We start from the raw sequence: 11,394 nt of genomic DNA, 5'->3' as shown, positions 1-11,394 counted from the left end.
TACATCCTATAAAGGTCATATCATTAATCTAGGTTATAGAGCTTTCTAGAATGTTATCATGTATAAACAAATATGTTTGTAAACATGTTGATTATAAGTAGAGATTTTAGTTAGATATTTCTAGAAGTAGAAGGTTCTCCAATATTCTTTAACTAGGGTTTAGCTATATATGCTCCAACTGTCCAAAGCTAATCAGAACTGTAATGAGACCTGTAATGAGACATATCAAGAATTGTACAGTGCCATATTAGATTCTATTGGGAGAGCTATTGTGACTTTATCTGTGGATTATTACAACATTTTGTGTGGATTTATTCATATTGCCTGGAACTTTACAAATCATCTGTGGACATTCATTTTCCTCGTGGATTTGTAATTATTGTTAATTTGAAACCTGGAAGGATCAAGGGTTATACCAGACATTCGCATACAGATAAGTAACACTTTAAATCATTGTATTACTCTTGTACCACCACCAATTACTTTAGATATTGTAAACCATCTCTCTATAATATTTTATATATAATTAAATTGTGTTTTGAATTTAGCTGCTGGTTTCTCATTTCTGTTATTCGTTCATGTAACATTATTGATAGTCGTGTAAAGTGATAAATTGATGCCAGCTGGTTACAGAGTCGTGTAAAGTCATAAATTGATGTCCGCTGGTAATTGAGAGTCGTGTACAGTGATAAATTGATGCCAGCTGGTTACAGAGTCGTGTAAAGTGATAAATTGTGGCCAACTGGTGATTGAGAATTGTGTAAAGTGATAAATTGATGCCAGCTGGTTACTGAGAGTTGTGTAAAGTGATAAATTGATGTCAGCTGGTTACTGAGAGTCGTGTACAGTGATAAATTGATGCCAGCTGGTTACCGAGAGTTGTGGAAAGTGATAAATTGATGCCAGCTGTTTACTGAGAATCATGTAAAGTGATAAATTGATGTCAGCTGGTTACTGAGAGTGGTGTAAAGTGATAAATTGATGCCATCTGGTTACTGAGAGTGGTGTAAAGTGATAAATTGATGTCAGCTGGTTACCGAGAGTGGTGTAAAGTGATAAATTGATGCCAGCTGGTTACCGAGAGTGGTGTAAAGTGATAAATTGATGTCAGCTGGTTACTGAGAGTGGTGTAAAGTGATAAATTGATGTCAGCTGGTTACCGAGAGTGGTGTAAAGTGATAAATTGATGCCAGCTGATCAGACAATGGACACAACACTTATACACAATCTCATTTACCTCTTCGGCAGTTGATCTAAAAATACTAAAACAAGGAAATCTTGATTTATTACATAACTTTATTTCCATCAAGTGTAGGTCTTTAAAATCATTATTACATCTGATGAACAGAACAGAATATTACCCGGAACACAAGTCCTTTTTTATACATCAACGTGTCTGTATTCACTTTAATGTATTGCACATTGTATCAAATGTAAAACATGATCTGAACACAATATGTTTTGTTTCAGTAAAGGACACAAAATGTACCTAAAGACATGGTCCAACAATGAACAGAAGTCAAGTACTGTCAGGAGTATGGTTCTATTGTTATAGCACAAACAACCCAAGTTTTTACAGCGATACCTTAAAACCAGTTGAGAAATCATGGGGAAATAGCATTAAAATTTCAAAACTACTACTTGTTTTAAAACAATTGTAAATCTAATTGTACTTATTACACAGGTTACAACTTAAGAACCACCATCCTGTGAATTTAATCTCCAAGCCATAATTGTGAATTGATGTATTATATACAGAGTCCATTGACGACAACGTAACCATCCAAAATAATGTGTATAAGGTGATGTTCTCCTACTACCTAGACATGCCCCTCTCCAGGGTCATTTCTTCCCTGATTTCTTTATACCTGTGCCACCTGTCAAATAAAACAATCATTAATGAGTTATATAGAGCTACTGGAAAATAAACAATTGATTTGGCAATATAAACTATACAACACTTGGCTGCCAGCTAAAATGTTTTTACAGTGGTGTCAAAGAGGTTTAGTGAAACACACATTGCATGGTTTTGGAATTTGATATCAGAAATAAAGTATGTGAATTGCGATTGGAACCTTATTAAACAAGAATTCCATGGAAGTGTCGCCAGCCCATGGGCCTCAACAGTCATCTGACTATTAGCACAACACAATGTAGTTGTTTAAAGATTTTAGCATATTTGACCTCTGTGACCTTGAATGAAGATCAAGGTCATTCGTTTGAACAAACTTGGTAAAGTGGTAGTTTCTGCTCCTGCTTAGCGCTCAGCAAACGGGGAGTGGGACGACTGGTTCGCCCGTTGTCAGTATAATGTGACCGGGTGGGGTGTGTTGCTTGGTGTCTTCGGCGGCATGCTTCAGTGATATAGCACTATAAAAAGGGCAATAGTTCCACTATACAAGAAGACATAACATGAATTTACCGCAGTCTCCCAAAACACGCACCTCGCACAACATACATGCAACACACCGCATACATGGGAGGTCGTCCTTACATGACCATAGCTGTTAATAGGACGTTAAATAATCAAACAAACAAAAAACAAACTTGGTAGCCCTTCATCCCAGCATGTCACAGGCCCAATATCAGGTCTCTAGGCCTTCTAGTTATTCTTAAAAAGTCGTTTAAAGATTTTAACCTTTTTGACCCTGTGACCATGAATGAAGGTCAAGGTCATTCATTTGAACAAACTTGGTAGCCCTTCATCCCAGCATGCTGCAGGCCCAATATGAGTATACTGGGCCTTTTGGTTCTTGAGAAGAAGTTGTTCAAAGATTTAAGCCTATTTGACCCCTGTGACCTTCAATGAAGATCAAGGTCATTCATTTGAACAAACTTGGTAGCCCTTCATCCCAGCATGTCAAAGGCCCAATATCAGGTCTCTAGACTTCCTACTTATTCTAAAGAAGTCGTTTAAAATATTTTAGCCAATTTGACCCCTGTGAACTTGAATGAAGATCAAGGTAATTCATTTGAACAAACTTGATAGCCCTTCATCCAAGCATGTTATGGGCCTAATATCAGGTCTCTAGGTCTCTTAGTTATTCACAAGAAGTTGTTTAAAGGATTTTTTGCCTATTTGACCCCTGTGACCTTGAATGAAGGTCAAGGTCATTCATTTGAACAAACTTGGTAGCCCTTCATCCCAGCATGCTACAGGCCAAATATCAGTACCCTGGGCCTTTCGGTTATTGAGAAGAAGTCGTTTGAATGAAAAGTTTACGCACTGCGGACGGCGCATGATGACAGACAGTGCATGATGACAATAGGTCATCCTGACCCTTTGGGTCAGATTACCTAAAAATAGTTATTTACAGTTGAAAATATTGTTAATATTCAAGTGAAGTTATCAAGTCCCGTAACTCTTGCAAATATCGATGGATTTTGACCAGTATCAAATCACTATGAGATCTCATTAATATAAAGCAATATACCAAATTTGGCTGAAATTAGACGATAAATACTAAAGTTATCGAGTGGAAACCATAGATTTATCTGTTTTGACAAATTTAAAGTCCCGTAACTCTGCAAATAAAGACAGATTTTGACCACTATTAAACTCATTCCAGATCACATTAATGTAAAGCAATATACCAAATTTAGTTGAAATCAACAATAAATACTAAAGTTATCAAGCGGAAACCATGGATTTATCTGTTTTGACAATTTTAAAGTCCCGAAACTCTTGCAAATATTGACAGATTTTGACCATTATCGATCTCATCCGAGATCTCATCGATATAAAGCCACATATCAAATTTGGTTGAAATTAGACAATAAATACTAAAGTTATCAAGAAGAAACCATAGATTTATCTGTTTTGACAATTTTAAAGTCCTGTATGTAACTCTTGCAAATATTGACAGATTTTGACCATTATCGAACTCATCAGAGATCTCATTGATGTGAAACAATTAATTAAATTTTGTTGAAACTGGACAATAAATACTAAAGTTATCAAGCGGAAACCATGGTTGAAATTGGACAATAAATACTAAAGTTATCAAGCGGAAACTATGGATTTATCTGTTTTGACAATTCTAAAGTCCCGTAGGTCTTAAAAATATTGACGGATTTTGATCATTATCAACCTCATCCAGGATCTCATTGATATAAAGCATAATACTAAATTTGGTTGAAATCAGATGATAAATACTAAAGTTGTTGCAAAGAAACCATTTCCCGGACGCCGACAGTGATACTTAAGTGTCGCCCTTGCGTTGCAGGCGACACAAAAAGGACTACATATGTAATTTGTTCCCTTTTTGTATGCCAAATCTATCAAATTCAAAAAGCATGAATTATGAAAATGTGCAAATTTCTTCAATATTGGCCATTTTTCATCTAGAAACTATACGGATCCCAAACTTTATATTCTTCGTTAGATATATCTGAAGTGCCTTCATATTCTCATCATTAAGTCTGTTCAAGATTGTGCTCTTGTTTCTTATACAAAAACTGTAAAAAAAACAGGCATAAAATGGCATTTAATAAAGCATATTTTGGATTGTTACCATGGCAACTGAAGATGTAAATAGAATAGTTTGTTACAAGTGGTTTAGGAATGTACTAAATATTTCAAATAGAACAACTTTAATTTTGAAAAAGGATAGATTGGGGGAGGGGGGGGGCAGGGCAAACGTTTTCAAACCATACGTAGTCCTTTTGAGAATGTCAAAATAAAATGGTTGATTACGACTGACAACATGTCTAAGCTTGATCACAATAAAACATCATTAAGTCTCACCCATTGGCCCTTTCTTCCCAGACAGTTCCTTCTGTTTCTGCTGTAAGGCCTTTTGTTCTTCTTTTTGCTTTTGTTTAAATGCCAGGTCTTCCTATTAAATCAAGAAGAAATTATATCATTACCTGCAGGATATGATGGGCATGGCTTGTTCTAAAACGATTATTTGCTGGATAGTCAGCCCTGTACTCCTATCAGTAATAATTATAATCATAAACATCAAACCCTTACATTTGTCCTAGTGCTGCAATCAAATCAAAACATTTGTTCTCAAATCAATATGATGTCTGGTAACCAACATTTGCCAAACCAATCTATTTTTAATTTGTTAGTAACAGTGACCTTTGTAGTTGACCTCAAATCCAAGTCCATTCTGCGTTACTTCATAAACTAGCATTGTATGAAGTTCCATCAAACCATGTGTTATTATATAAGCTATTGTCAGGAAATACAGAAGACAAAATATTTCCTGACCTTCTGATTTCAAAGTGATAGGTTGGTCAATCCGAAACAAAGAATATTTCAAGGATGGTTCACTTTTCATTCATTTGGTAAGAATAACTTGATCCAACACAACTTATCACACTCTTTATCCAAATAATGAAAGGATTACACAGGAGGTGACTAAAATAGTGTTTGAACAATTGTGGAATGATTAATACAGTAAAACACAGTCATAACAAAACTTTGGGCACCAACAAAATCACTTCGTTATAAGCATAGTTTGTTATTACTGTGAAATCATTAATTTTTGTGGGGGTTTAATTTTCGTGGATTTCGTTTTTTGACCAAAGTCAACGAATTTACATCCCCACGAAAATATATATACCTATACCAATGTCATGTAAGTTTATGCTTTCATACATTGTAGGATGATTATTACCTCACTGCATAAGTTCAAAGTTGGAAAATATTGTTCAAACAATGATAGTTTTCAGAATTTCATAGACTTCATCCACATGTACCAACAAATAATTGATTGAGTATATCATGAATCTATCAATGTGACACGATAATTGTTTGTTGGAAACATCTGTAAAAACACTGGCTGAGTACTGACTCTAGATTGTGATTGTAACTGTGTTGTGTGGTAGAGCTTAGTTTTGCTTGAGTACAGGTGACAGTGTCGACTGTGTATTTTTAACAGTGATGTGTAAGGTCGATCTTCTCCACGAATTTAAGTGCCAACGAAATTGTAAAATTTTAGAATCCACGAAAATTGAGTCTAACCAAAATAAATGATTTCACAGTATTACACTATGGGAACCATGATGGGAAATCACTATGTTATAGCAATGAATAAATTGTAAGTGTGTTTGTTATATATACATATTACACTATGAGAATCATGATGGGAAATCACTATGTTATATAGCAATGAATTTACTGTAAGTGTGTGTGTTATATATACATGTTACACTATGGGAATCATGATGGGAAATCACTATGTTATATAGCAATGAATTTACTGTAAGTGTGTGTGTTATATATACATGTTACACTATGGGAATCATGATGGGAAATCACTATGTTATATAGCAATGAATTTACTGTAAGTGTGTGTGTTATATATACATATTACACTATGGGAATCATGATGGGAAATCACTATGTTATATAGCAATGAATTAATTGTAAGTGTGTTTGTTATATATACATATTACACTATGGGAACCATGATGGGAAATCACTATGTTATAGCAATGAATAAATTGTAAGTGTGTGTGTAATATATACATATTACACTATGGGAATCATAATGGGAAATCACTATGTTATAGCAATGAATAAATTGTAAGTGTGTTTGTTATATATACATATTACACTATGAGAATCATGATGGGAAATCTTTATGTTATATAGCAATGAATTTACTGTAAGTGTGTTTGTTTTATATATACATATAACACTATGGGAATCATGATGGGAAATCTTTGTTATATAGAAATGAATTTATTGTAAGTGTGTGTGTTATATATACATGTTACACTATGGGAATCATGATGGGAAATCACTATGTTATATAGCAATGAATTAATTGTAAGTGTGTGTGTTATATATACATATTACACTATGAGAATCATGATGGGAAATCACTATGTTATATAGCAATGAATTAATTGTAAGTGTGTGTTATATATACATATTACACTATGGGAATCATGATGGGAAATCACTATGTTATAGCAATGAATTAATTGTAAGTGTGTTTGTTTTATATATACATATTACACTATGGGAATCATGATGGGAAATCTTTATGTTATATAGCAATGAATTAATTGTAAGTGTGTTTGTTTTATATATACATATTACACTATGGGAATCATGATGGGAAATCACTATGTTATATAGAAATGAATTTATTGTAAGTGTGTGTGTTATATATACATATTACACTATGGGAATCATGATGGGAAATCACTATGTTATAGCAATGAATTAATTGTAAGTGTGTGTGTTATATATACATATTACACTATGGGAATCATGATGGGAAATCACTATGTTATATAGCAATGAATTAATTGTAAGTGTGTGTGTTATATATACATGTTACACTATGGGAATCATGATGGGAAATCACTATGTTATATAGCAATGAATTTACTGTAAGTGTGTGTGTTATATATACATGTTACACTATGGGAATCATGATGGGAAATCACTATGTTATATAGCAATGAATTTACTGTAAGTGTGTGTGTTATATATACATGTTACACTATGGGAACCATGATGGGAAATCACTATGTTATATAGCAATGAATTTATTGTAAGTGTGTGTGTTATATATACATATTACACTATGGGAATCATGATGGGAAATCACTATGTTATATAGCAATGAATTAATTGTAAGTGTGTGTGTTATATATACATATTACACTATGGGAATCATGATGGGAAATCACTATGTTATATAGCAATGAATTAATTGTAAGTGTGTTTGTTTTATATATACATATTACACTATGGGAATCATGATGGGAAATCACTATGTTATATAGCAATGAATTAATTGTAAGTGTGTGTGTTATATATACATATTACACTATGGGAATCATGATGGGAAATCACTATGTTATATAGCAATGAATTAATTGTAAGTGTGTGTGTTATATATACATATTACACTATGGGAATCATGATGGGAAATCACTATGTTATATAGCAATGAATTTACTGTAAAAGTGTGTGTTATATATACATGTTACACTATGGGAATCATGATGGGAAATCACTATGTTATATAGCAATGAATTAATTGTAAGTGTGTTTGTTATATATACATATTACACTATGGGAATCATGATGGGAAATCACTATGTTATATAGCAATGAATTAATTGTAAGTGTGTTTGTTATATATACATATTACACTATGGGAATCATGATGGGAAATCACTATGTTATAGCAATGAATAAATTGTAAGTGTGTGTGTTATATATACATGTTACACTATGGGAATCATGATGGGAAATCACTATGTTATATAGCAATGAATTAATTGTAAGTGTGTTTGTTATATATACATATTACACTATGGGAATCATGATGGGAAATCACTTTGTTATATAGCAATGAATTTACTGTAAGTGTGTGTGTTATATATACATATTACACTATGGGAATCATGATGGGAAATCACTATGTTATATAGCAATGAATTAATTGTAAGTGTGTTTGTTATATATACATATTACACTATGGGAATCATGATGGGAAATCACTATGTTATATAGCAATGAATTTATTGTAAGTGTGTTTGTTATAAGCACATTTTACTGTGATATATATCATGACAGTACTTACGTCATCAAGCTCATCTCTTTGTTTCTTTGCTGCCTTCAAAGGCTTCTTTTTACCTCCTGCAGTGAGACAGTTACATAAGATAATTGTACACAGCACTGTCATCATGATCACATCCTATGCAGAAATAGATAATAATGTATATATTCTTATCATCCTGCAACCAGCATTGGGGCTGTTGGAATACACTTACCATATATATTTTTGCTGTATTTTTTTAAAATTCCAACAGGTGCCCTGATTCGACTGACCTACTTCTGAGACTAAATGCATATTTCAAATATTGTTAGCATCTCTGAGCTTAAATAGTTTATTTTATGAATGTTGCAGCCAGGATTAAAAGTGTCTGAAACCGTAAGCTGTATTTTTGCCTTTACACCTTTTTCTTTCTTTACCTTCGCCAGAATGTCAGCTAACATTTTCAGACACTGATATGACAATGTAATACATTTAATGTATTTTCTATCAATATCTTTTTTTCTAAATAACTCCCTGTATGCTCTGTATACCTTTTTTATTCTGCACAATCTTAAAGTATTGTTCAGTGGTCCTTTTCATCTATTACGTATTAAAATAGATAAATTATTTATTTGTTGGAATAGGACAAGACCTGGCCTGATACCAAAAGGTGTCAGTGAATTCCATATTTTCATATAGCAGTGCGCTCTACCTCTACACCAGCCATCTATCTATCATAATGTCTAATTCTGGTGTCAGGGCCAGAGCATCTCGGGCGAAAAAATTCAAACTATATTACTTAGTCAAACTGTACCAGGCTGCCAGATTAATAGTCAAACTATATTACTAAGTCAAATTATATTATGTAGTCAAAACTAATATAGATGACTGTACCCAGCTGCCGGGTGAATAGTCAAAATATATTACTGAGGATTCCGCTTATTTGAATAAGTCATTTTCCAGAAGAAAATATGCAAATAACCGGAGTATTCAAATAGGCGGAGGTGACATTTTGCACCTTCGTTTGACCTCACACATATGTATGTGAACAGGCAAATAGATATCGTTTCGTTTACTTGATAAATACGTAAATTATTTACACTTAAAACGAACAACAAGTAATTATTTTCGAAGTTGTAAATCTATTTTAGTTGTTTAATAACAAAAAATATTCCAATAGGCCTATTAGATTCTTGTTTACGTTAGATCGACAATTGAATATTTGAGAAACAGCTAAACGATCGATATCAAATGCAATAACTAAACAGGATTGAATTTGTGTCTACAATTCTGAATCTAAATAATAAACAAATTAACGTACATTTGCCTGACAAAATGAACTTACGATCTAATTAAACTTCAAAGTACCGATCAACTAGTAGTGTTGTTTTTACACATAAGCTAACATGTTTAAGAATTCGAAAATGGCGGCAGGTGATGAAGCCATGCGTTCACTGGACCTAAATGTGTTTTGAGAATTCTCCCTGTATTGTTGATCTATACAGCGAATAGCTCGATAACATTTCAGAAATTAATGCATATTCAAGTAGCAATGAAACAACGTAGCAAGTATCTTTTGTATCCTACATACTGTACGAAACTTGCAGTAGCTCATTACACCGACTTTGCATGCTTTTAAGTCTCGTTCAACGAGCCGCTTGATTCGCACATGTCTGTCCTAGTCAACAAGACTCTGGTTGAACGAGACTACTCATGAATGGCGATTGTTGTAAGGAAGCATGCTTTCTCCAACCGATCGCGAACTAAGGTATGTTACGTTAATAGATAAACATATTTGAAAGTGCAAATGCTTTAATTAGATGTTTGAGTCAGTGATTATACTAAAGTTATGATCAACCACTGCTGATGTAAATTGTAACAGCGTCGAATAACAAGCCATACGATAACGTTAATCTGTTACCGTGATGATTTCTAGTAGGCACCTAAAAGCGAAGTATCTTGAAACATATATCAGCGAATTTCGCTAAAAATATGTTGCAAAATTGAAGAATATTCGATTTTATTTTTAGAATTTCCAAAATATTTTATTCAAATAACCGGAGGTCATGTAAAAGTCTATGCAAATACACGGAGTTGAAAAACAAAGATAAAGAAGGAAATATCGGGACCGCAGAATTTTATGCAAATAACCGAATATTCAAATAACCGTTATTCGATTATGTGGAGTCCTCTGTACTTAGTCAAACTACATGTATATTACTCAGGCTGCCGGGCGAATAGGCAAACTGTACATGTATTACTTAGTCAAATTATAGTGTATTAGTACTGTACCAGGCTGCAGGGCGAATAGTCAAACTGTATTACTTAGTAAAATTGTACTAGTACTGTAGTATCAGGCTGCCGGGTGAATAGCTGTAGTCTTGCTCAATATATCAGGGAATCACAATCTGCCTCAAGATGTACCAATTCGATAGGCCTAATTTGTAGTTTCTAACATACATACCAAAGAGCTTGTGTTTCGAAAACCTTTGTAAAATAGGAACCGAAAGAGGTACTCGTCGTGCTAAATCTATTACATTTTTGGAGACAGAGGGGATCTTGGGATTGCACAACAAATCTGAACAAACAAGAAACCACATCGCTTATCTTATATACAAGACTATTTCTGTTCATTGATTTATCAACAGATAATCGCGAACTATACATCGGTTACACAAATACCTCGATGAAAGAACATTTCTGTTAAACAATATTACCTTCTCTTCCAGACATTGTCAATTTTTTGCGGTAAGCTAATCGCGGGCACGTTGATGTAACCTGGAGATTTTATGTGCGATCAACAAGGGTACCACTTAAGAATGCTTCGAAGGGTGTAAATCATATGCGATAAACACAGTTCTCTTTTGTAACGGCTAAT

At 33.5% G+C, this 11,394-nt stretch overlaps 1 long non-coding RNA gene across 1 annotated transcript; it reads right to left on the bottom strand.

Moving 5' to 3' along the window:
* Window positions 1–1,278: 1,278 nt before the first annotated feature.
* Window positions 1,279–11,371, bottom strand: LOC138335899 (uncharacterized). The gene is made up of 4 exons (XR_011210348.1): window positions 11,234–11,371; window positions 8,562–8,617; window positions 4,748–4,838; window positions 1,279–1,877 (listed from the first exon to the last, which is right to left on the bottom strand). It is a non-coding gene; the product is annotated as an uncharacterized lncRNA (long non-coding RNA).
* Window positions 11,372–11,394: the final 23 nt, after the last annotated feature.

The sequence above is a fragment of the Argopecten irradians genome, chromosome 12 (assembly GCF_041381155.1).
Source record: "Argopecten irradians isolate NY chromosome 12, Ai_NY, whole genome shotgun sequence".
In the NCBI taxonomy this organism is placed as follows: Eukaryota; Metazoa; Mollusca; class Bivalvia; order Pectinida; family Pectinidae; genus Argopecten; species Argopecten irradians.
The sequence above is the reverse complement of the archived record's forward strand: the minus strand, read 5'-3'. Positions and strand labels throughout refer to the sequence as shown.